Source organism: Phocoena phocoena, chromosome 2, assembly GCF_963924675.1.
Source record: "Phocoena phocoena chromosome 2, mPhoPho1.1, whole genome shotgun sequence".
Lineage (NCBI taxonomy): Eukaryota > Metazoa > Chordata > Mammalia > Artiodactyla > Phocoenidae > Phocoena > Phocoena phocoena.
Window position 1 is genome coordinate 136,887,242 of NC_089220.1, and position 25,045 is coordinate 136,912,286.

Sequence of the window (25,045 nt, forward strand, 5' to 3'; positions counted from 1 at the left end):
TGGGGGAAAAGGCATACAGTGATCAATAAAAGTCCGAACATTTTGTTGACTATCTTCACACATTTGCAGATATAGAAAATATTGTCCCTGTTTAATTGATGAGGAAAGGAAGACTAATTGTTCCTGCCTAAAAGGTAGATTTATAATGTCTATGTCATTGCTTTAAGATATCCATCAACCAGTTGTCTTCTCTGCATGCCACTGACATGGTTTCAATGACTGAGTCTGCCCCATTGATTCCCCAATATTCAAGATACCAAAGGTAGCTAAGACTGCTCTTCCTGGGAAAATGTCCATGATGATGTAGGGGGAGGAAAACCTTCCTTTTACCCTTTTAGGTTCTGTGACTGGGTCTGAGAATTAAACTAACATAAGACAGATTCATAGGAGAAAAGCATACAAGTTATATTTAATATTTTTACATGCATGGGAGCCTTCATAAGAAACCTGAAGACCCAAAGAAGTCATTAAGCCCAAAAGCTTTGTAAACAAAGAACAATAAATTGTGACATGACAAAGTGGCTTGGGCTAAGAGCAGTAAATTGTGGGACACTGACTAGGAAATATATAGGGGGAAGTAATAGAAGATAACGGTTACTTTAGTAGATTTGTTTGTACAAATATATTTCAGCATTGACTCCCAGTTTCCAGTGATAAGAATGTTCTCTTGCTGGTACAGGGAGGTGACCTTTCTCATGAGAAATTTTATGACCTGATTTTAGGTAGAAAGGCAGAGATCAGAAAGCCATTCCTGTATCAGCTGTTTCTCAAGTGTCTTCAGCTCAAAATAATCAACATGCCAATGTGGTATATTTTAGAGTGGCGTGTTTTGAACCCCTTCATTGACAAGGGACTCGATACACTTTAAAGAGTGGCTAGGATCTATTCTCTTCAGCTCCAGAGTGGAGGCAGTCAGGGTCATCATAAGCCAATAGGAATATAGTTAGATGCCCACTGTCTTCCCTTCCAAAACACTTAGGTTAGAAGACAATGATGATTGGGTCAAATATAGTGTAGAAAGATTTCAGTAAAGATGGTGACTTACAAGTTGAGGAAATATTTGGCAGAAGGGAAAACCAAAAGGCCTCCATATGCATAAAATTCACAAAAGACATGGCAGCCAGTATGGTTTCAGATAAAATAAGATATACGCAAGAGAAGTACAACTCCATTTTCATCCCCCAGATCTCTGTGATCTTGGGCAAATCACTTCACTGCTCCTGGACCTCAGGTCTCCCATATGTAAAATGTTTTAAGAATAACTACAGAAACCTCTTTAATCCACTCTTCAGGTTCTGGGTCCAGGAGAGAATGAAACTTGAGGAATTGGTGAGGCTGGGGTCCCAGGGGAAGAATCCCATTGCCACTAGTCAAGGAGTAGACTGAATAGAGGTGATAAAAACATTTACCATTTGCAAATATAGAAGCACCCTCTACCAACCAAAGGAGAGACCACTTGCAAGCATGCATGTATTATTTAGGTAGCATATATTTATTTATAAGTGTCTGTAGACTTAATAAGTATCCAGTGGCAGACAGATACAGAATTATATCCCTTTCTTCACAAACAGACCTCCAAGGAGGACTCAAAAGCTGTACTTCTCCATTTCTTGCCTGGCAGGTCTCAGAAGGTCAAGGTTTTGTGTTGCCCTGGCAACAGCTGATAGCATCACTACCACCTGAAGCCACCCAGGGGGCCGCCGGCTCAGCAGCACTGTAAGTGGTTATGATGTTATCCCAGTTGCTGGGGAAACGCACAAGCTTGCACCAGGCAGATGGGTAACTGTGGAGTCAATTTCCAACCATTTTGCCTTTAACAGCCTATACTGGCAAATGCATTCATCTCCACATAAATTCTGTTAACAATTGGGGATCTTAAAGTTGTGTGTTCTCTTTTTAAAAGGCTCTTAAATGGTTCACCTTTACCACCTGAAATATAGTGCTTATCTATGAAAAATAAAACAGGTTTACTACTGCTCTATTTTAAATGAAACTGCCACCCACACTGAAGTATGTCAGAGTTATGCTTCTAACTCTTCCCTAGAGTATCTGCCCCCCTAATCAAGCCTTTAGATTTTTCTTAATGTTGCTCTCTGCTATATCTGCAGGAAAAAAAATGTCTTAAGATAATATTGGATCTTTCAAAGTAGATTCATAAAATCAGAGAAGTCCTGTTCACCATTTGAGTCATCCTTGATTGGCTCTCTTTTAAAATGCATCCTCTGTCTTTCTTATAACCAAGGGCTTTAAAATTCAAATGTTCATGAACACCAGCTTTATTAAAATTAGGGCTTGGGGAAATGGCTCAGAAAAGGGAGAAAAGAATATTACCCAATCATTTAAGAGATGCTAATTAATGAAGTTCTAAAGCCCAAAGAGGACATTTGATACAGCAAGGGTTTCTCTACCAAGGAGTAACAGAACTTATGTAAAAACAAACAAAAAACCCAGAATAAAATAAAATTGAGGTAAAGACGGGAATAAAGAGGCAGACCTACTAGAGAATGGACTTGAGGATATGGGGAGGGGGAAGGGTAAGCTGGGACAAAGTGAGAGAGTGGCATGGACATATATACACTACCAGACGTAAAGTAGATAGTGCGAAGCAACCGCATAGCACAGGGAGATCAGCTCGGTGCTTTGTGACCGCCTGGAGGGGTGGGATAGGGAGGGTGGGAGGGAGTCACAAGAGGGAAGAGATATGGGGATATATGTATAACTGATTCACTTTGTTATAAAGCAGAAACTAACACACCATTGTAAAGCAATTATACTCCAATAAAGATGTTAAAAAAAAAAACTTGAAGTAGTTTAACCAAAATCTTCCCCCAGGTGCTGGGGTGACCCCAGGAGCTCTGTTAAATTGCAAGAACTTGAGTTTGCCTGCCTTGCAGCTGAACGCATTAACATTTTCTGGTCCGATTCCATGTGGGCCTTTTAGCTATTGCAAACCTCTCTGGAATGTTCCGTGGAGGGCATCTCACCAACTCGATTTTCATCCACTACCTGTCCTCAGCAGCTATCACATACTTAGCCCTGGTGGAGGCAGTGAATGGCAGAAGACAGGCTACCCAGATGGATGGCTCCATTCTGTCCCATCCTTCTGAGCCAGAAGCTCCTTTCATTTTTAATTATGGAGACAGGGACACATCGTCTTCCCTCCACTTCGCACCTCTCTTTCCTCATTCATTCACTGCAACTTAAAATTGGGAGCCTGTAGCAATATTTCCCCCTTCCCCCAACCATGTGTTAAACATCACTGGATCCTTTCAAAGCGCCCACAGCTAAGCTTGTATCAACCTCACCAATGCTTCGCCACGCTCAACAGCATAAGTTATGCTTGATTTTATGTTTTTATTACTGTGTGTTATGGTAGCCTTGTCCCACATTCTACAGGAATCTCTCTCTCTCTCTTTCTCTCTCTCTCTGGAAAATGCTGTTGGGCCAAAACAAGGAAAACCTCCACTGAGTGAAAAATAGATTCCTAGGTACGCAAATAAATAAATAACCCCTGCTCTATAACAGAAAATCATTCTCTGGGGTCTGATAATGATTTCCTAATACTGAGCTATCAATCAGATGATCCATCGGTTGTCTAATAAAAGTGCTGAGATTGGAGGGGGGCTTAGCCCTTGAAGGAGAATGGGATGATCCACTGGGTGAGGGCTGGGGAAGGTGGGGGGAGGGGACTGTAGGCTGGTGGTCAATGTCAGGCCACTGGAAATAGGGTTTGGAAGACTTATGTGATAAGTCTGCTTCTCTTGAAATACCCAAATGCCCTCCCTGTCATTGTTTCACCTTCCCTAGACCAGGGCTGGATCTTACATTTTATAGCTCTATCAGTCCAAGGGGGCTGCATGAGGGGAAGGGGTATCCCCATGCTTTTGTATATGCTGTGCTGTCTTCTGGAATACACTTCTCTTTCCTGCCCACTCACTTGTCTTTTGGTAATAATAAAAACAACATTAATATCAAAAGTAGCTAAGATTATCTTGTATCAGATACCTTGCTAAATGCTTTATAGATTTCATTCCTGTTCTTTACAATCCTATGAAGTAGGTATACTATTTCCTGCCTTTCAGATGAAGAGTCTGGGTCTTGGAGAGGTTAACTTACTGGCACAAGGACACAAAGGTTAGGAGCAGCAGAGAAGGGATTTATCCCTCCAGAGCTTGTGTTCTTAACCACCATAATAGATGCAGCCCAAAAGTTACCTGTGCTAAGGATGCTTTTCCCAACTCACCACAAAGGATGTTCACACACAATCCACCACCGCTGTTCAGATATTTTGCGTAATTTTCTCTTGGAGCAATTAGTGGATGGAATATTTTAAGTATTTTCTTCTCTACTGGAAAGTGTGCTACATGGAAACACAGGAACTACATCTGACATATATTCACCTAGAAAATTATCTGGAACACCTCAGTGGCTCCATAAATGTTTGCAGAAAGGAAGAATAACTGATTGAATGAATAAAGGGTGAGACAAAATAGAACAGCCCAGAAGCATTTTGGATGTAGAAACCTGAATTCTTCCTTTTCAGCTGATTAAGATGAAGATGTAGAACATTCCTTTCATCAAGGGGTTCAGAAACGTTAGCCAGAGAGTCTGTGTCAGGGAGAGTGCAGGGGAGCTAGCTGCAGGTTGACACCCAGCCCCAGCCCAATACTTACCTGCACTTTCCTCCCCAGAGGTGGTGAGGTGGGCTGGGAAACCCTGTACTCTAGGGCTAGTATTGGGTCAGAGGACAAATAAGATCTCACAACTCCCATCTTAAAGACCCAGACTGCCTGGGAGATGCTCAGCAAGGGCCAAGGTAGCACAGAGTAGACGAGAGACCATCACTCAGCTGAAGGGTGACCCACCCTACACGGCACTACAGAGGCCTTGTCTAAGCAGGAGGGGAGAGAAGACATAGGAACCTTGAACCATCTCCTCTTTTATCCTCCAGGTATGGGAACCAGGTATGGGACGTGGCAGCTGAGGGCCCCTGGGGCCAGCAGATAGAGAGCAGAGCCATCTGAGCCCTCAGGAAGGAAACAACGTGGGGCAAGTGGAGGAGGGCGGTGTGTACCGTAGTCTCTTGTCTGGACCAGGTGGATGTGGAGAGAAGTGGCTGCCACTGGGACAATTCCCTGGATGTTAAATGTCATACAGCCAGGCCCCAGCGATGGTAAAAAGGGACATTTATTTACAGTTCTCTCTGAGGTTGTCTCAGTCTCTCATTTTCCCTCAAAATACAACTCAGTATAAATAAATAAATAAAATAAAGGCTAATGTGGTATGTAGGGCTACCCTCAAGGAACTTGGGGAGGTGTTGGTAAATAGACCCAGGAACCCCAAAGCTGCAAACACTCACTCAGCGGTCACCGGAAGCTCCCTGGAAAGGGAGATGCGCTGAGCATGTTAGAGTACCTTATCTGAAAGTCTACACTGATGGCAGAAAGGGTGACCTGACACCAGCTCCTTCAGAGAGGGGGTGGACTATGAAGGTCTTTGAGAGAAAAAGGGGTTTGTGTCCCTTATGCTGTGCTCCATAGGCTAGAGCCCTTGTCAAGGCTGGGCACCTGCCACTCTATGTCTTCAGACCAAAATCAGCTTCTCTGAAGCTGCTCCCCACAGAGGCTGGGTAGGGCCACAGCACAGTTGAAGAAGTTGAGAGTTTGGAGGCAAATGGAAGTGACCTGGTCCAACTCGCTCATTTGATGAGGCCCAGAGAGAACATCAGAGCTCATTTCCTGTAACGGAGCAAGTATATACTTAGAGGAACAGTAAAGAGGGCATCACTCAAATAAATAAATGATAAAAGCAAAACAAATGAGACACACTGAGCTTCAGTGAACTTACCCAGACTCTGGTAATAAGAGAAAATTTAGGCTATTTTAACTTTAACATCTGTGCTAGTTTTGTCTTTAGACACTTTTAATTACACATGAGGGATCCTTGGACACAGTATTTTGGTACTTTGGGCGTCAGAAGGTCTTAATTTGGCCATAGAAACTGTTATTGTATTCTGACACAATCAGGTTCAGTCTGGAGAACCCAGAATGAGGCAGGTAATTTTTAAAAAGAGGTGACTGTTCAGAGAAGTAATTTTTTTCTAGATTATACATGGGGAAAAACAACCTGAGTATAAATATATTCTCAGAATAATACAGACTGAATTCCTAGGCTAAAATGTCCTCTTTGTCACTTACTACCTGAGCATCTTTGAGCAAGTTAATTAATCTCTTATCTCTAATTCAATATGTGCTAAATACTGTAAACCGATACATCTATGCATTTGTTGTGAAATAAAATAAATTAGAATATGAAAAAGTCCTCTGCAAAAAATAAATGGTGTAAATATATTAAACAATATGAAGAAAAGGAAGTAAGAAGAAGGAAGAAAAGGGCAGTAAGGAGGAATTGGTCTTCATCTGAGGGTATATGATATGGTAAATTCTTTTCCCAAGAGCCCAGAGGAAGATGAATTGCAGAAGTCAGGTGAAATACATTTATTGTCATCAATGATGGATTTAATTCTATAGATTTCATTATATTTGTGTATAATAAGTACAATATAACTATAGCATGATTATCTTGTTCAGCAGTGTCAGTGCTAACCCAAAGGCTGTCATCAACTTTAATGTTTAGAGTAGGCAGAGTTTACCTATATATAAGTGTTTTGGGAGAAAGGGTAATACTGGGCTCTACATGATGTGATTTAGTCTCCTGGATGGCCTGACACTTTACTATGGTTTCCATAAGGATGGATGGATAATGAATGAACGATAGAAGGAAGGAAGGGAGGGAGGGAGGGAGGAAGGAAGGAAGGCAGGGAAGGAGGAAGGAAGGGAGGAAGAAAAAAATAACATTTTCCAGTATGCTAATGGCCCTATTTGCTGAGTGCTTTTAATAGAAGAAGGGGCTCACGTTTTTAAAAGTACAGGATCCTCCAAGTGTATCATCTCCTTTATCCTCACACAAATCTTTATTTTACAAAGACCAAAAGTGACATCTTGGGATGGTTAAACAACTTGTCCAAAATCACATAAGCTGTTGGCAAAGTTGGGATTTGCACGTAGGACTTAAAATCTGAAAATCTATCCCCATAATGTGCTTCTTCATAATTGCCTAAAAATCGGGGGGGAGCAGACCTTTCAAATTCGGTTAGCATTTTTCAAGTTCCCATGGTGCTTGGTGTGAAAACTAGGTGTTAGGGAGAGCAGAGGAAAAACAACTAAAAATAAGATGACCATATTTCCTAGTTGTCTGGGACATTCTGTCTGGGACAGTCCCCAAGTCATCATCTTGGCAATATTATTAATAATATCCATTTTCAGTCTCAAAATATCTTGGTTTGGACCTTATATAGAAACCACTACTTATGAGCTGGACAGTTTATAATCCAACTAGGGGCAATAAACCAGATATCCCTAAAAATATAGATAGATAGATAGAAGATACATACATACATACAAATATAGATATTGTATATATATATATAATATCTAATATATATTAGAAATATATTTTTATAAAATTATGTATCATTTACTATACATAGAGAATCCTAAAGATGCTACCAGAAAACTACTAGAGCTAATCAATGAATTTGGTAAAGTAGCAGGATACAAAATTAATGCACAGAAATCTCTGGCATTCCTATACACTAATGATGAAAAATCTGAAAGTGAAATCAAGAAAACACTCCCATTTACCATTGCAACAAAAAGAATAAAATATCTAGGAATAAACCTACCTAAGGAGACAAAAGACCTGTATGCAGAAAATTATAAGACACTGATGAAAGAAATTAAAGATGATACAAATAGATGGAGAGATATACCATGTTCTTGGATTGGAAGAATCAACATTGTGAAAATGACTCTACTACCCAAAGCAATCTACAAATTCAATGCAATCCCTATCAAACTACCATTGGCATTTTTCACAGAACTAGAACAAAAAATTTCACAATTTGTATGGAAACACAAAAGACCCCGAATAGCCAAAACAATCTTGAGAACGAAAAACGGAGCTGGAGGAATCAGGCTCCCTGACTTCAGACTATACTACAAAGCTACAGTAATCAAGACAGTATGGTACTGGCACAAAAACAGAAAGATAGATCAATGGAACAGGATAGAAAGCCCAGAGATAAACCCACGCACATATGGTCACCCTGTCTTTGATAAAGAAGGCAGGAATGTAAAGTGGAGAAAGGACAGCCTCTTCAATAAGTGGTGCTGGGAAAACTGGACAGGTACATGTAAAAGTATGAGATTAGATCACTCCCTAACACCATACGCAAAAATAAGCTCAAAATGGATTAAAGACCTAAATGTAAGGCCAGAAACTATCAAACTCTTAGAGGAAAACATAGGCAGGACACTCTACGACATAAATCACAGCAAGATCCTTTTTGACCCACCTCCTAGAGAAAAGGAAATAAAAACAAAAATAAACAAATGGGACCTAATGAAACTTCAAAGCTTTTGCACAGCAAAGGAAACCATAAACAAGACCAAAAGAAAACCCTCAGAATGGGAGAAAGTATTTGCAAATGAAGCAACTGACAAAGGATTAATCTCCAAAATTTATAAGCAGCTCATGCAGCTCAATAACAAACAACCCAATCCAAAAATGAGCAGAAGACCTAAATAGACATTTCTCCAAAGAAGATATACAGACTGCCAACAAACACATGAAAGAATGCTCAACATCATTAATCATTAGAGAAATGCAAATCAAAACTACAATGAGATATCATCTCACACCAGTCAGAATGGCCATCATCAAAAAATCTACAAACAATAAATGCTGGAGAGGGTGTGGAGAAAAGGGAACCCTCTTGCACTGTTGGTGGGAATGTAAATTGATACAGCCACTATGGAGAACAGTATGGAGGTTCCTTAAAAAACTACAAATAGAACTACCATATGACCCAGGAATCCCACTACTGGGCATATACCCTGAGAAAACCATAACTCAAAAAGAGTCATGTACCAAAATGTTCATTGCAGCTCTATTTACAATAGCCTGGAGATGGAAATGACCGAAGTGTCCATCATCAGATGAATGGATAAAGAAGATGTGGCATATATATACAATGGAATATTACTCAGCCATAAAAAGAAACGAAATTGAGCTATTTGTAATGAGGTGGATGAACCTAGAGTCTGTCATACAGAGTGAAGTAAGTCAGAAAGAGAGAGACAAATACCGTATGCTAACACATATATATGGAATTTAAGAAAAAAAAATGTCATGAAGAACCTAGGGGTAAGACAGGAATAAAGACACAGAACTACTAGAGAATGGACTTGAGGATATGGGGAGGGGGAAGGGTAAGCTGTGTCAAAGCGAGAGAGAGGCATGGACATATATACACTACCAAACGTAAGGTAGATAGCTAGTGGGAAGCAGCCGCATAGCACAGGGAGATCAGCTCAGTGCTTTGTGACTGCCTGGAGGGGTGGGATAGGGAGGGTGGGAGGGAGGGAGACGCAAGAGGGAAGAGATATGGGAACATATGTATATATATAACTGATTCATTTTGTTGTAAAGCAGAAACTAACATACCACTGTAAAGCAATTATACTCCAATAAAGATGTTAAAAAGATTATGTATCATATATAACCATATATAATATGTATCATAGTAAGGAAGGTTATATATATAATTTTATTTCTATAAAATGTTACTTAATTTTATATAATTGTTGTATGTATACAATTTTTTTTTCAATTGATTCCTTCTCCTAAGTCACTGATTAGACAGTCAAATTTAAATGGGTATGTCTCCTGCAAGAAAAGGGGTTTCTGAAGAATCTGTCAGTTCACACATCCTTCCCAAGCTCACCAAATATCCCCATACCTGCTCACACTTTCTCATAGAATAGTGAGTGACAAGGGAAGAAAATAGTGCGATTTGAGATAGCACCACAACAAGGAAGGCAAAGGATCTGGATTTTTATCTTTTAGCTTAAAACCCCTCTTTGCCTGTAACTGGATTGCAGCCTTAGCCATAGACCTGGGTGTCTGGAGGATGGCTGTGCACATGCAGGCTTTTCTCCCATGTGCCTTGACCTCCACCCAGGCTGCCCACCTGGCCTTCCTGGGTCTTCATCTTCTTCCTGACCACCGGAATTAATTCCGCACAAAGCATCACTTACGCTGCCCCATTTTTCTGTTCAAAAGCCTTTTGTATTTCCTCACTGCTTCTAGGTAAAACCGCAGTTTCCCAGCGTGAGCTCTACCATATGCACTCATAGAAAATGAGGATGAACGGAAGGAGAGCACGGCTTAGGTACTAAGTGACTGTGTGAATTTGCCTAAGGTAGTAACACCTCTAGGTCTCAGCTTCCTCAGGTCTAAATGTGAGGTTGGAATAAATGGATTCTAAGAAGATTTCCAATACTAACACATTGTTCAGGATGTGCCCTGCTTCTCCTTGGCGTCTCTGACCTAAATAAGAGCTGTTTTCTTTCTATCCCACAGAATATTTCTGTAAATCCCTCCTCTCTGTTTTTGCTCAGGCTGATGTCCCTGCTGGGGGGGGGATGCCCCTTCCCTTATTGCCTCCTGTTCTGTTACCTCCCCTGCTCCAAAATGCACTCAGCACCTAGATCTGTGGTGCCAACCTCATCGGATGATGTGAACCATTTTTGCCAGTCTCCACTTGACTAAAACCCTTGTGTACCCTAGCAGATGGTGAGCTGCCTCAGCCCCTGATTTAGACTGAAGATAGCTCACCCCAAAGCTAGCTCCATTCCATGTATCTCTTACTCCATATTTCTTGGGTGATCCTTCCACCGTGGTCGTCCCACGAGTGTATTTCCAGCACCGCCTCTCCCATGAGTGGTGTGCTCCCAAGTCCAACAGTCTAGTCTGTTCTACATCTACCTGGGTATCTAAGAGATGCCTCAGACCAACATGCCTCCCCCAACTTCCCCCAAACCTGCTCCTCCTTGAGATTCTCCCAAACTTATAGGTAGGCTCTTACCTACCTCATGCTGCAGATTCCTAAATCCCTCTTTCCCTCACCCTTGGCATCTAACTATTCCACAAGCAAATTCTGTTGGAGATACTTCGAAAAGATATTGCAAATGTAATCACTTCTCACCATCTCCACTGCTACCAAAATCTCTTGCCTGGACAGTTGGTTACCCTGTGCCTGTTTTGTTTTGCAACAGTGCAATTTCCACATAACAGTAACAGGCGATCTTTTAAAATTTTCAGTGCAGTCAACAAAGAGCCTATCAGTCCTATAAGGTGTGTGCCTGGTTGTTTCTGCCGCCTCATGCTTGACCACTAGTCCCCTTGTTCACTCTGCCACCAACAACCTGCCCTTCTTTCTACTCCTTAAACGATGCAAGCACATTACTGCCTCAGGGCTTTTGCACTTGCTGTATGTGCTGTTCCTATGGCTACCCCCCTTCTCAGTTATGTGAATACTTAGCTGTCTCAGCATTCCTGTCTACACTGAAAACTCCTTCTTGAAGACCACCTTCCTGGTGGCTTAATCTGAAGTGGTCTCAACCCCTTCTTCTATCTCCTGATCGCATTACCCTGTTTTATTTCCTTCATAAGCTTATTCATATCTGGAGTTTTGGTGGTTGTTCTTTATTTTTTCTCTTTTCTCTAATGCAAGTTTTATGAAGATAGGGACCTATTCCATCATATTCATCCTTGTATTTCCAGTGTTTCACAGAGCCCTTGATACCTAGCAGGTGTTTAAATAATTATTGAGTGAATAAATGAATGATGAATGAATGACCCACAGTGGAATCTGTCCAAGCTATAATGAAACTATCAGATCACTTGTTTGTCCATGGAGGCTTGCCTGACCAATGAGCCCAGAGTCATTTCATCATATCTGAAGTACCCTAAACAATTTCTCTGTATGCCTCTTATAAGGTATTCTCTTGGTTATCGAGCTACTGTCTCCTATCTTACACTCTTCACTCTGTTTTGGGGATGCTAGCGCTGGGACTCTGAAAACCACATTTCTGGTTTTTTGCCAGGGGCCCTCTGCTCAGTTCTGCCAATAGTGGGCTCTAGAGGGAGACGGAGAGGATGGAGTAGATGGAAGGAACTGCTTTCTTCTGACTTGCTTCCCGTTGCTCTCAACTTCACTCCAGTGATGGTTCTTCACCCTTGCAGAAGCAGTTGATTCCATTATCAGTACCCCTTCCCTCCCTCATACCCCTACACATTGCTAGGATTGGCATCCTTGTGCCTTCTCCTTAGAGGTCTGAATCTCAGCTCTTTGCAGGGCCTTCTCTGAATCCCAGAGCACCCCTGTTAGCTGGGCTGCCCTCAGAGATCTATGCCCTACTCGGCAAGGCCCCTCCTCCACACTCCTGGGTTCTAATAGCCCCTTTCTCTTTCTTTAGTTTCCCCAGCCTGGAGGAGTAGGGAGTGGTATTTGCTTCCTGAAGTTAGAATCTCTAACTTAACTCAGCAGCCACTTTTGCCTTTGTTATTCAATTCCTGTCTCACTAAGTCCCTATATTAAATTCTGAATGCTAAAATAACTGGTGTGTTTTTTTTATTTTACTGAGTGGATACCAGCTGATAGAGGGCTATAGGATCCATTGCCTTGTACCATTTCAATATTCATTCAGGGCATGCTGGCTCAGAGGGATTAGAATCTTTTTGCAGGGCAGGAATCCTCCCTCACTTAGCCCCGTACCACCTATGAGCCATGGTGTCTTACACATTGCAAAGGGCCAATGCATGTTTGATAACTGACCCTTGGTAGTTTCAGAGGTAAATGAGCTCATCCTTCTGTTTTTAGAAGTAACATTTTTAAACCTTTCTGGAGAGAAGATATCTTAATCTTCAAGCCCTCCAGGATAGGAAATTCTTCAAACGTTTATTTTCATTGTAAAATGTGTGCTTGTTAAACCCTGCCAGAATATACTTGCCGTCAAGAAGTACTTCCCACGTAGGCCCAGCAGTAAGGGCTCAGAAAAAGGAGAAATGCTTGGATCTGAGAAAAATGGTGATTTTGAAAATAGATGATGGCACTTGTCCCCCAAATAGGTCCTTGCTGTTTTCCAAATAACCCAATTATTTGACTGATCTCAAGTTTAGTTCTCTCTTTCTCTTCTCCACCCGCTTTCTTTGTGTGTGTAGAGAAAGCCTACTTGTTCAATACATGTGAAATTTTTCTTATAAATACACCTGACTGAAATCAGCTCTCCCGGCCAAAATTAAAGGGGTATTAAAATATTTTTAACAAGGCATACTATTTGGGAACTGTGTGGCGTGCCATTCCTGCCTTCTTTAGCTCTGAAGAGCTAGCGTCCCTCAGGCCGGGCACTCAAACAGCAAGTGGCTTAGCGACACCAGCAGGCGGGGCTTGGCATGTAGCATCTGGTATGGAAAGTGCCAGGAGCGAGCTCTCTGCAGTGTGGACCCAATGCTGCAGCTCCCCCGTAATGTACATGTGGTCCAGCCTCAATGACTAGACTGTTTTCTTCCTTCCCCTTGTTAGCACTTAGTCTTATGCTTGATCTAGTAGAGCCACATCCTGAACCACAGCCCTCTTGGCTATATCCCTGAATGCCTACTACTTATTATAATCCCCATACTTTGGTACGAGGTAGCATCCCCTTCAGCCCCTGTGCACCCTCTCCTCACTACCAACCCCAGATTGGCCTCCATCCTCCCATATTCAGAGTTTTCTATGACATGCTGAATACTGACACATGGGCTCCTGGCTACTTCCTTTTTGCCTGGTGTGTTCCTGGGGCTCTGTTTCTGATTCTGTCCTTCTTGCTTTCCTCTTCTTCTCCTAATGTCTCTGTAAGGTCCAATTGCCAAGCTCGTGCCAGGAAAGCTCCTATAGATCACCACACTAATCAGAAAAAAGCTCCCCACTCTCTCTACCATCTCACAGGGAGTGCTGGATTCTCCTAGTGGCCTCAAACAGACTCCCTGCCCTGAAATGCACTAGCCGCTTCCTCGAAGAAATTTTGGTCTCACAATTTTGTTTTGAATGATTAGCTATTTTGTCTTCAAAGATTTTATTTTCTATCAAAGAACTGCCCCATTCTTACTTTAAAGTAACAGCACTTATTTCCATATATGATGTATGAAATTGGCTTCTTATTTTATCATTACATCCTAATAAATAAGAATACAACAAAGTATTCTTCTTTCCTAGGTTGTAGCGTTTTATTATAGGTCTATCATTTTGGGGCTGTTTACCAATAATCACAACAACAATAATAATAATGTTAACATTTATGTCATTATATAAAGTGCTATTACATCTTTAGTGTTCTTTACATATTAACTCATAAAAATCACAAAAAATCATATGGAATAGGTTTTGTTATTTTTTTCTATTTATTTTAAATTTATTTTTCTAACAGCAGGTTCTTATTAGTCATCCATTTTATACACATCAGTGTATACATGTCAATCCCAATCTCCTAATTCATCACACCACCACCACCCCCTGCCACTTCCCCTCCTTGGTGTCCATATGATTTTTCTCTACTTCTGTGTCTCAATTTCTGCTCTGCAAACTGGTTCATCTGTACCATTTTCTAGGTGCCACATATATGCGTTAATACACAATATTTGTTTTTCTCTTTCTGACTTACTTCACTCTGTATGACCATCTCTAGATGCATCCACGTCTCCACAAATGACCCAATTTCATTCCTTTTTATGGCTGAGTAATATTCCATTGTATATGTGTACCACATCTTCTTTATCCATTCGTCTGTCGATGGGCATTTAGGTTGCTTCCATGACGTGGCTATTGTAAATAGTGCTGCAATGAACACTGGGGTGCATGTGTCTTTTTGAATTATGGTTTTCTCTGGGTATATGCCCAGTAGAGGGATTGCTGGGTCATATGGTAATTCTATTTTTAGTTTTTTAAGGAACCTCCATACTGTTCTCCATACTGGCTGTATCAATTGCCATTACCACCAACAGTGCAAGAGGGTTCCCTTTTCTCCACACCCTCTCCAGCACTTGTTGTTTGTAGATTTCCTGATGATGACCATTCTAACTCCTGTGAGGTGATACCTCATTGTAGTTTTGATGTGCATTTCTCTAATAATTAGTGATGTTGAGCAGCTTTTCATGTGCCTCTTGGCCATCTGTATGTCTTCTTTGGAGAAATGTCTATTCAGGTCTTCTGCACATTTTTGGATTTGGTTGTTTGTTTTTAATATTGAGCTGCATGAGCTGTTTATATATTTTGGAAATTAATCCTTTGTCCGTTGATTCGTTTGCAAATATTTTCTCCCATTCTGAGGGTTGTCCTTCCGTCTTGTTTATGGTTTCCTTTGCTGTGCAAAAGCTCTGAAGTTTCATTAGGTCCCATTTGTTTATTTTCGTTTTTATTTTCATTACTCCAGGAGGTGGATCAAAAAATATCTTGCTGTGGGCTTCCCTGGTGGTGCAGTGGTTGAGAGTCTGCCTGCCGACGCAGGGGACACGGGTTCGCGCCCAGGTCCGGGAAGATCCCGCATGCCGCGCAGTGGCTGGGCCCGTGAGCCATGGCTGCTGGGCCTGCGCGTCCAGAGCCTGTGCTTCGCGGCGGGAGAGGCCACAGCAGTGAGAAGCCCACGTACCGCTAAAAAAAAAAAAAAAATCTTGCTATGATTTATGATAAAGAGTGTTCTTCCTATGTTTTCCTCCAAGAGTTTTACAGTGCCCACTCTTACATTTAGGTCTCTAATCCATTTTGAGTTTATTTTTGTGTATGGTGTTAGGAAGTGTTCTAATTTCATTACTGTACATGTAGCTGTCCAATTTTCCCAGCTCCACTTATTGAAGAGACTGTCTTTGCTCCATTGTGTTTCCTTGCCTCCTTTGTCATAGATTAGTTGACCATAGGTGTGGGGGTTTATCTTTGGACTTTCTATCCTGTTCCATTGATCTATCTTTCTGTTTTTGTGCCAGTACCATACTGTCTTGATTACTGTAGCTTTGTACTATAGTTTGAAGTCAGGGAGCCTGATTCCTCCTGCTCCATTTGCTTTCCCTCAAGACTGCTTTGGCTATTCGGGGTTTTTTGTGTCTCCATACAAATTTTAAGATTTTCTGTTCTAGTTTTGTAAAAAATGCCATTGGTAATTTGATAGGAATTGCATTGAATCTGCAGATTGCTGTGGGTAGGATAGTCATTTTCACAATATTGACTCTTCCAATCAAAGAACATGGTATATGTCTCCATCTGTTGGTATCATCTTTAATTCCTTTCATCAGTGTCTTATAGTTTTCTGCATACAGGTCTTTTGTCTCCCTAGGTAGGTTTATTCCTAGGTATTATATTCTTTTTGTTGCAATGGTAAACGGGAGTGTTCCCTTAATTTCACTTTCAGATTTTTCATCATTAGTGTATAGGAATGCAAGAGATTTCTGTGCATTAATTTTGTATCCTGCAACTTTACCAAATTCATTGATTAGCTCTAGTAGTTTTCTGGTGGCATTTTTAGGATTCTCTATGTATAGGATCATGTCATCTGCAAACAGTGACAGTTTTACTTCTTCTTTTCCAATTTGTGTTGCTTTTATTTCTTTTTCTTCTCTGATTGCCGTGGCTAGGACTTCCAAAACTATGTTGAATAATAGTGGCGAGAGTGGACATCCTTGTCTCATTCTTGATCTTACGGGAAATGCTTTCAGTTTTTCACCGTTGAGAATGATGTTTGCTGTGGGTTTGTCATATATGGCCTTTATTATGTTGAGGTAGTTTCCCTCTATGCCCACTTTCTGGAGAGTTTTTATCATAAATGGGTGCTGAATTTTGTCAAAAGCTTTTTCTGCATCTATTGACATGATCATATGGTTTTTATGCTTCCATTTGTTAATATGTGTATCACACTGATTGATTTGCATATATTGAAGAATCCTTCCTTCCCTGGGTTAAACCCCACTTGATCATGGTATATGATCCTTTTAATGTTTTGTTGGATTCTGTTTGCTAGTATTTTGTTGAGGATATATGCATCTATGTTCATCAGTGATATTGGTCTGTAATTTTCTTTTTTTGTAGTATCTTTGTCTGGTTTTGGTATCAGGGTGATGGTGGCCTCATAGAATGAGTTCGGGAGCGTTCCTTCCTCCAAAATTTTTTGGAAGAGTTTGAGAAGGATGGGTGTTAGCTCTTCTCTAAATGTTTGATAGAATTCACCTGTGAAGCCATCTGGTACTGGACTTTTGTTTGTTGGAAGATTTTTAACCACAGTTTCAATTTCATTACTTGTGATTGGTCTGTTCATATTTTCTATTTCTTCCTGGTTCAGTCTTGGAAGGTTACACCTTTCTAAGAATTTGTCCATTTCTTCTGGGTTGTCCATTTTATTGGCATAGAGTTGCGTGTAGCAGTCTCTTAGGATGCTTTGTATTTCTGCCGTGTCTATTGTAACTTCTCCTTTTTCATTTCTTTTTATTGTTTTGAGTCCTCTCCCTCTTTTTCTTGATGAGTCTGGCTAATGGTTTATCAATTTTGTTTATCTTCTCTAAGAACCAGCTTTTATTTTTATTGATCTTTGCTATTGTTTTCTTTGTTTCTATTTCATTTATTTCTGCTCTGATCTTGATGATTTCTTTCCTTCTTCTAACTTTGGGTATTGTTTGTTCTTCCTTTGCTAGTTCCTTTAGGTGTAATGTTAGATTGTTTATTTGAGATTTTTCTTGTTTCTTGAGGTAAGATTTTATAGCTATAAACTTCCCTCTTAGAACTCCTTTTGCTGCATCCCATAGATTTTGGATCATCGTGTTTTCATTTTCATTTGTCTCTAGGTTTTTTGTGTTTTTTTTTTTTTTTTTTTTTTTTTGCGGTACACGGGCCTCTCACTGCCGTGGCCTCTCCCATCGCGAAGCACAGGCTCCAGATGTGCAGACCCAGTGGCCATGCCTCATGGGCCCAGCCACTCCACGGCACGTGGGATCCTCCAGGACCGGGGCATGAACCCGCGTCCCCTGCATCGGCAGGCGGACTCTCAACCACTGCGCCACCAGGGAAGCCCCTATCTCTAGGTATTTTTGATATCCTCTTTGATTTCTTCAGGGATCTCTTGGTTACTTAGTAACGTATTGTTTTGCCTCCATGTGTTTGTGTTTTTTACTTTTTTTTTTCCCCCTATAATTGATTTCTAATCTCATAGCATTGTGGTCAGAAAAGATGCTTGATATGATTTCAATTTTCTTAAATTTACTGAGGCTTGATTTGTGACCCAAGATATGATCTATCCTGGAGAATGTTTTGAGCGCACCTGAGAAGGAAGTATAATCTGCTGTTTTTGGATGGAATGTCCTATGAATATCAATTAAATCTATCTGGTCTATTGTGTCATTTAAAGCTTGTGTTTCCTTATTAATTTTCTGTTTGGATGATCTGTCCATTGGTGTAAGTGAGGTGTTAAAGTCCCTCCCTATTATTGTGTTACTGTCGATTTCCTCTTTTAGAGCTGTTAGCAGTTGCTTTATGTATTGAGGTGCTCCTATGTTGGGTGAATATATATTTATAATTGTTATATCTTCTTCTTGGATTGATCCCTTGATCATTACGTAGTATCCTTCCTTGTCTCTTGTGACATTTTTTATTTTAAAGTCTATTTTATCTTATATGAGTATTGCTACTCCAGCTTTCTTTTGATTTCCATTTGCATGGAATATCTTTTTCCATCCCTTCACTTTCAGTTTGTATGTGTCCCTCGGTCTGAAGTGGGTCTCTTGTAGACAGCATATATATGGGTCTTGTTTTTGTATCCGTTCAGTGAGCATGTGTCTTTTGGTTAGAGCATTTAATCCATTCACGTTTAAGGTAATTATCGATATGTATTTTCTTATTGCAATTTTCTTAATTGTTTTGGGTTTGTTTTTGTAGGTCCTTTTCTTCTCTTGTGTTTCCCACTTAGAGAAGTTCCTTTAGCATTTGTTGTAGAGCTGGTTTGGTGGTGCTGAATTCTCTTAGCTTTTGCTTGTCTGTAAAACTTTTGATTTCTCCAACAAATCTGAATGAGATCCTTGCTGGGTAATCTTGGTTGTAGGTTCCTCCATTTCATCACTTTAAGAGTATCATGTCACTCCTTTCTGGCTTGTAGAGTTTCTGCTGAGAAATCAGCTGTTAATCTTATGGGAGTTCCCTTGTATGTTATTTGTCGTTTTTCCCTTGTTGCTTTCAATAATTTTTCTTTGTCTTTAATTTTTGCCAATTTGATTACTACGTGTTTCTCCTTGAGTTTATACTGTATGGGACTCTCTGCACTTCCTAGACTTGGGTGGCTATTTCCTTTCCCATCTTAGGGAAGTTTTCAACTATAATCTCTTCAAATATTTTCTCAGGTCCTTTCTCTCTCTCTTCTCCTTTTGGGACCCCTAATACGTGAATGTTGTTGTATTTAATGCTGTCTTAGGTCTAATGGTCTCTTAGGCTGTCTTCATTTCTTTTCATTCTTTTCTCTTTATTCCGTTCCGCAGCAGTGAAATCCACCATTCTGTCTTCCAGGTCACTTATCCGTTTTTCTGCCTCAGTTATTCTGCTATTGATTCCTTCTAGTGTAGTTTTCATTTCAGTTATTGTATTGTTCATCTCTGCTTGTTATTTAATTCTTCTAGATCTTTGTTAAATATTTCTTGCATCTTCTTGATCTTTGCCTCCTTTCTTTTTCCGAGTTCCTGGATCATCTTCACTATCATTATTCTGAATTCTCTTTCTGGAAGATTGCCTATCTCCATTTCATTTAGTTGTTTTTCTGGGGTTTTATCTTGTTTCTTCATCTGGTACATAGCCCTCTGCCTTTCCATCTTGTCTTTCTTTCTGTGAATGTGGTTTTTGTTCCACAGGCTGCAGAACTGTAGTTCTTCTTGCTTCTGCTGTCTGCCGTCTGGTGGATGAGGCTATAAGAGGCTTGTGGAAGTTTCCTGATGGGAGGGATTGGTGGTGGGTAAAGATGGCTGTTGCTCTTGTGGGCAGAGCTCAGTAAAACTTTAATCTGCTTGTCCGCTGATGGGTGGGACTGGGTTCCCTCCCTGTTGGTTTTTTGTCCTGAGGCAACCCAACACTGGAGCCTAGCCGGGCTCTTTGGTGGAGCTAATGGTGGACGCTGGCAGGGCTCAGGCCAAGGAGTACTTCCCAGAACTTCTGCTGCCAGTGTCCTTGTCCTCACGGTGAGGCACAATCACCCCCCGCCTCTGCAGGAGACCCTTGAACACTAGCAGGTTGGTCTGGTTCAGTCTCCTATGGGGTCATTGCTCCTTCCCCTGGGTCCCAATGCACACACCACTTTGTGTGTGCCCTCCAAGAGTGGAGTCTCTCTTTCTCCCAGTCCTGTCAAAGTTCTGTAATCAAATCCTGCTAGCCTTCAAAGTCTGATTCTCTAGGAATTCCTCCTCCCGTTGCCGGACCCCCAGGTTCAGAAACCTGACGTGGGGCTCAGAACCTTCACTTCAGTGGGTGGATTTCTGCGGTATAAGTGTTCTCCAGTTTGTGAGTCACCCACCCAGCAGTTATGGGATTTGATTTTATTGTGATTGCGTCCCTCCTACCATCTCATTGCGGCTTCTCCTTTGTCTTTGCACGTGGGGTATCTTTTTTGGTGAGTTCCAGTGTCTTCCTGCCGATGATTGTTCAGCAGTTAGTTGTGATTCCAGTGTTCTCCAAAGAGGGAGTGAGAGCATGTCCTGCTACTCCGCCATCTTGAACCAGTCTCCCAGTTTTATTATTTTGCCATTTTACACATAAGGAAACTGAGGTACAAAGTTTAAACAACTTGTTAAGTTTGCCGGTAAAGTAATAGAGCTGGTAATTGAATCTAGGTCCTCCAAGTCCAGAGCTCAAGTTTGAACTTGAGCTTCTTGAGATGGGTGCATTGACTGAAGAAAAATTCACAACGTAAAAGTTTCAGGTTATGTTTTATTTGGGGACTTTACTGAGGACTATAGCCCAGGAGACAGCCTCTCAGAGAGCTCTGGAGAACTGCTCCAAAGAGATAAGGGAAGAGCCAGGATATATAGGAGTTTTTGCCGAAAAAGATTACTGCTAATCACAAAAAATACAGCTCAAGTTAATGATTTTAGTGCCTTTCCATGTATGGGAGGATGCAGCAGTCTGGGCTTATTAAAATTATTCCTTAGATATGCATCTTAAATATCTAGGGCCAGGATTCTCTTTTTCTCCATCCTGAATTCCTCTCAGGGTGCAGCACTGGGGGCAGCTGCAGTGGCTGATGGCTTGATAGCACGCAACATTCTTCGTTTCCTGGAATAGCAGGCAGAAATTTTTGTCTGCAGGTGCAGTACCTCTCCATTCCTTCTTCTCTCTTGATTTCCAGCAGGTTCCACCAAACAGAATAGTGAGGCTCCCCCCTGAATACTTCCAGCCTGGTTAACTGCAAGGTTCTGGTATCTTACAGACCTAGACTCCAATCCCAGCTCTTTCATATGCAAGCTGTGTGATCCAGATAAATGACTTCTGAGTCTTAATTTTTTCAACTGTTCCCTTTTCTTTTTTCTGACACCACTTTTGACACCAAATTGGCATCCAACAATTCCCTTCAATTCTGACACTGACTGCTTGGAGTTAGTGCAGGTGTCACTGAGTTAAGGACTGCTTCTACTTCAAACACCAGTCACAAATCCTGGGGACCACCTATACCTCTGATGAACGTTCCCACAACACCCTCCTCAACTTCTATAATTTGCTAAAATAACTCACAGAACTCAGGAAAACCCTTTACTTACATTTACCAGTTTATTATAAAATATACAACTCAGGAATAGCCAAATGGTGGAGATGCATAGGGCAAGGTTTGGGCGTGAGGGAGGGAAGGGTGGCACAAAGATTTCAATCCTCCTCTCTGGGATGTTACCTTCCCAGCACCTCAACATGTTCACTAACCCAGACCTCCAAAATTTGCCTTTTCAGGGTTTTATGGAGGTTTCATTCATCCCTAGAGGTCAAGATGTACACTGAAAGTTCCAAATCTCTATTCATGGCTTGGTCCTTCTAGCATCCAGTACCCCCACCCTGAAGCTACCAAGACATCCCAGCCAGGAGTCAGCTCATCAACAAACCAAAGACACTTTATCATTCTGGAAATTCCAGAGCTTTAGGAGCACAGTGTCAAGAACCAGGAACAAAGACCAAACGTGTAATTTTTTTTTAATGTTAGCACAATTGCAAAAGAGACAAAAGAGTATACATCTTATGGATTTAAATTAGGTAGAGTGACATACAATTGATGCCTATGGTACACTGAAAGTCTTTAAACAACTGGAGTCATCCCTATTTTTCCTCAAGTGGTCCCAAGGGCTGTCCCTTTTCTTCACTTTCCCTGTTGGACATGTTTTAGTGACTTATTTGAGAATCTTTAGTACATTGAACATGGCATGTTCAAATAGCCTGTGATTCCTTGTCAAAGGTAATATGTCTCTCAAGTAGGAAAATCAAAATAGTTGTGAGCTTTTATTGAGCACTTATTGCATGGATCTTACTGTAGATATCAAGAGGTTCAAAATCAAAGGCACTTCGGTAAGTTCGTTTTCCATCACCCATACAGATAGTTGCAAGAGACTCAATGTTTGTATCCCCCCCATAAATTCATATGTTGAAATCCTAACTCTCTATGTAATAGTATTAGGAAAATGGGCCTTTGGGAGGTAATTAGGTCATGAGGGTGGAGACCTCATGAAAAGGATTAGTGCCCTTATAAAAGGCACCCCAGAGAACACTCTCACCCTCTTTGAGCCATGTGAGGATGCAAGGAGAAGTTGGCAGCCTGCAACGTGGAAGATGGTCCTCATCACAAGCTAATCATGCTTGCATCCTGATCTTGAACTCCCAGCCTCCAGAACTGAGAAATACATTTCTGTTGTTTATAAGCCACCCTGTCTGTGATTCTTGTTATAGCAGCCTGAACTGATTAAGGCACTAGATGATCTCCAGTTCACCACCACATTCCACTGAAAACACATCCCTATTATTCATGTTTTAACTTCTATCTGTAATGCCATCCACACCCTATTATCTGTCTGTGGAAATACCCATTACTGTTTAAGTGCCAGTTCCAACGTCACCTCCTCTGGGATGTCTACCTCTCAAGGACAGTCCCCTCAGCAGAATTAGTCATTGTTTTCTACATGATCATGCAGCACCTTGATCCCCTCTGGCATCAATTATTTGAGGATTAGTGTGCAAGCTTTACAGAGCTTCTGGACTGAAAGTTCCTGGAAGGCAACTGCATCATCCCAGTCATCTTCCAAGTAACCCACTCTTCTACACAGAATGGGCTACGAATGGATGTTCATTGCATTAAATAGTTTCAAATCTAATCAAGCATGACCAGCTATGATCAACTGTAGTTATGAACTCTTCCTGCAGGCTTCACCCGGCTAGTTCCAGAGTCAGTATTGACCAGGAAGGCCTCCCTGAGGTACTTCACCCCTCCAACAATTGAAGTCTCCTATTGGTTCAGCTGCTGAGTCCCATTACTAAGATCAGAGCAGCTGTTAGAAATATCCCTTGGCCTTGAAAGTTAAAATTGTGTCACTGTTTTGCTAGGAAGAACAGCAAATAATATTAGATTGTCTCTGAGGGAAAGAATATTTCATCATCTTAGTTCTATCCCTCTAGTATCCTGAATATCCTTGTATTTTGGATTCAACTTATTTTCATTTTCTGACTTTCTTTCTGTTCCACTGTGTCTCTCCACCTCTCTACCTTTATCTCTCTCTTCTTCCTTTTCTGATTTCCTGCCTTTGTTTCCCTGCCTTTCCTTTCTTGCCTCTGTCTCTCTTCATTCCCCCCTCTTCCAGGATGCTGAATGAAAAATAGCAAAACCTTGATCTTTGACCCTATCTTTTTCTAGAGTCTATCAATTCTCTTGAGACATTCTTTCTTCAGTTATGCTAATATAACTGATTGGAGTCCACGGTTGATTTTTGGTTTTGTTTTTTTTTTTATCAATCACATTCCAGCTGGGCCTTGTAATGTTATACCTCTGCCTGCTTGATTGGACTTGGGTGATTCCCAAATCTCTGCAGCCACACAGACATGCAGACCATTTGAGGAGAGCTTAATTCCACAGATGGTTAATCTCATTTTTTACGTGTTGATTTTTCCTAGTTTCTCTCGCAGAGGGTAATTTATTTCTAAGTTCCAGGAGCACTTTATTGTAACCTCTCATTTACCGACTATAATAATAATAATAACCATCATTTATTGGGTCCTTATTATGCATCATAGTGTTAAGTGCTTTGTGTAAGTTCACTGATTTAATTTCCACAATAACCCTGAGAGATGTAGGTTTGGTTTGTTTTTTAAATTAAAAAAAAATTTTTTTTGCCTAACTTTACAGATGAGAAAACCAAGGCCTAGAGAGATTAATGAAATTTCCAAAGATCCTAATAGGAACTTGACTCTTTTTTTTCTCTTTCTGCCCTTATCCTTTTGAGCATATTGGACTGGATAGCACTTGCCTCAAAGGCCAGTCCTATAGCCAGAAAAGGTTCCATGATCTTCCCACCCAAAGCTCCACCCATTCCCAGCTATTTCTCCTCCATTGTCCCAGGACAGGTAGACATCATCACAGCTTCAGACGTACCCTGCTCAAGTTATAACAAAAATGTGTTCATAAAGAGAGACACATTTTTATAAAGCAGTTTAGATTAACTCCCAACCAAACGATACCAATAATACATTCAAAAGGAGTACAGAGGATGTTCAGATGGCAAAAGGTTGGGGCATCCGATGCCACTGTTACATAGGAGATGCACCCTGAAGAAAGAATATAATCCCCATAGAGAAGAGTTAGAAGGATGGGAAATGGCCTGAGCCCAGTTTCAGAGGCAGGAATGCACCTGCCACCACTGGGGACACATGAGAACCGTGTTTTCATAGAAGAATCAGGAGAAGATACTATTTGAAGAATGTGATGTTACATTATAAAGGTGCCTGGAATGTCAAGATGAGAAATCTGGTATGCCGCGTCTGTATCCAGAAGTTCATTTCCCACCAATAGGATTTTCACATATGAAGAGTCCAGAGATTAAAATATGTTCCAGTATCAGGGATCAGGGA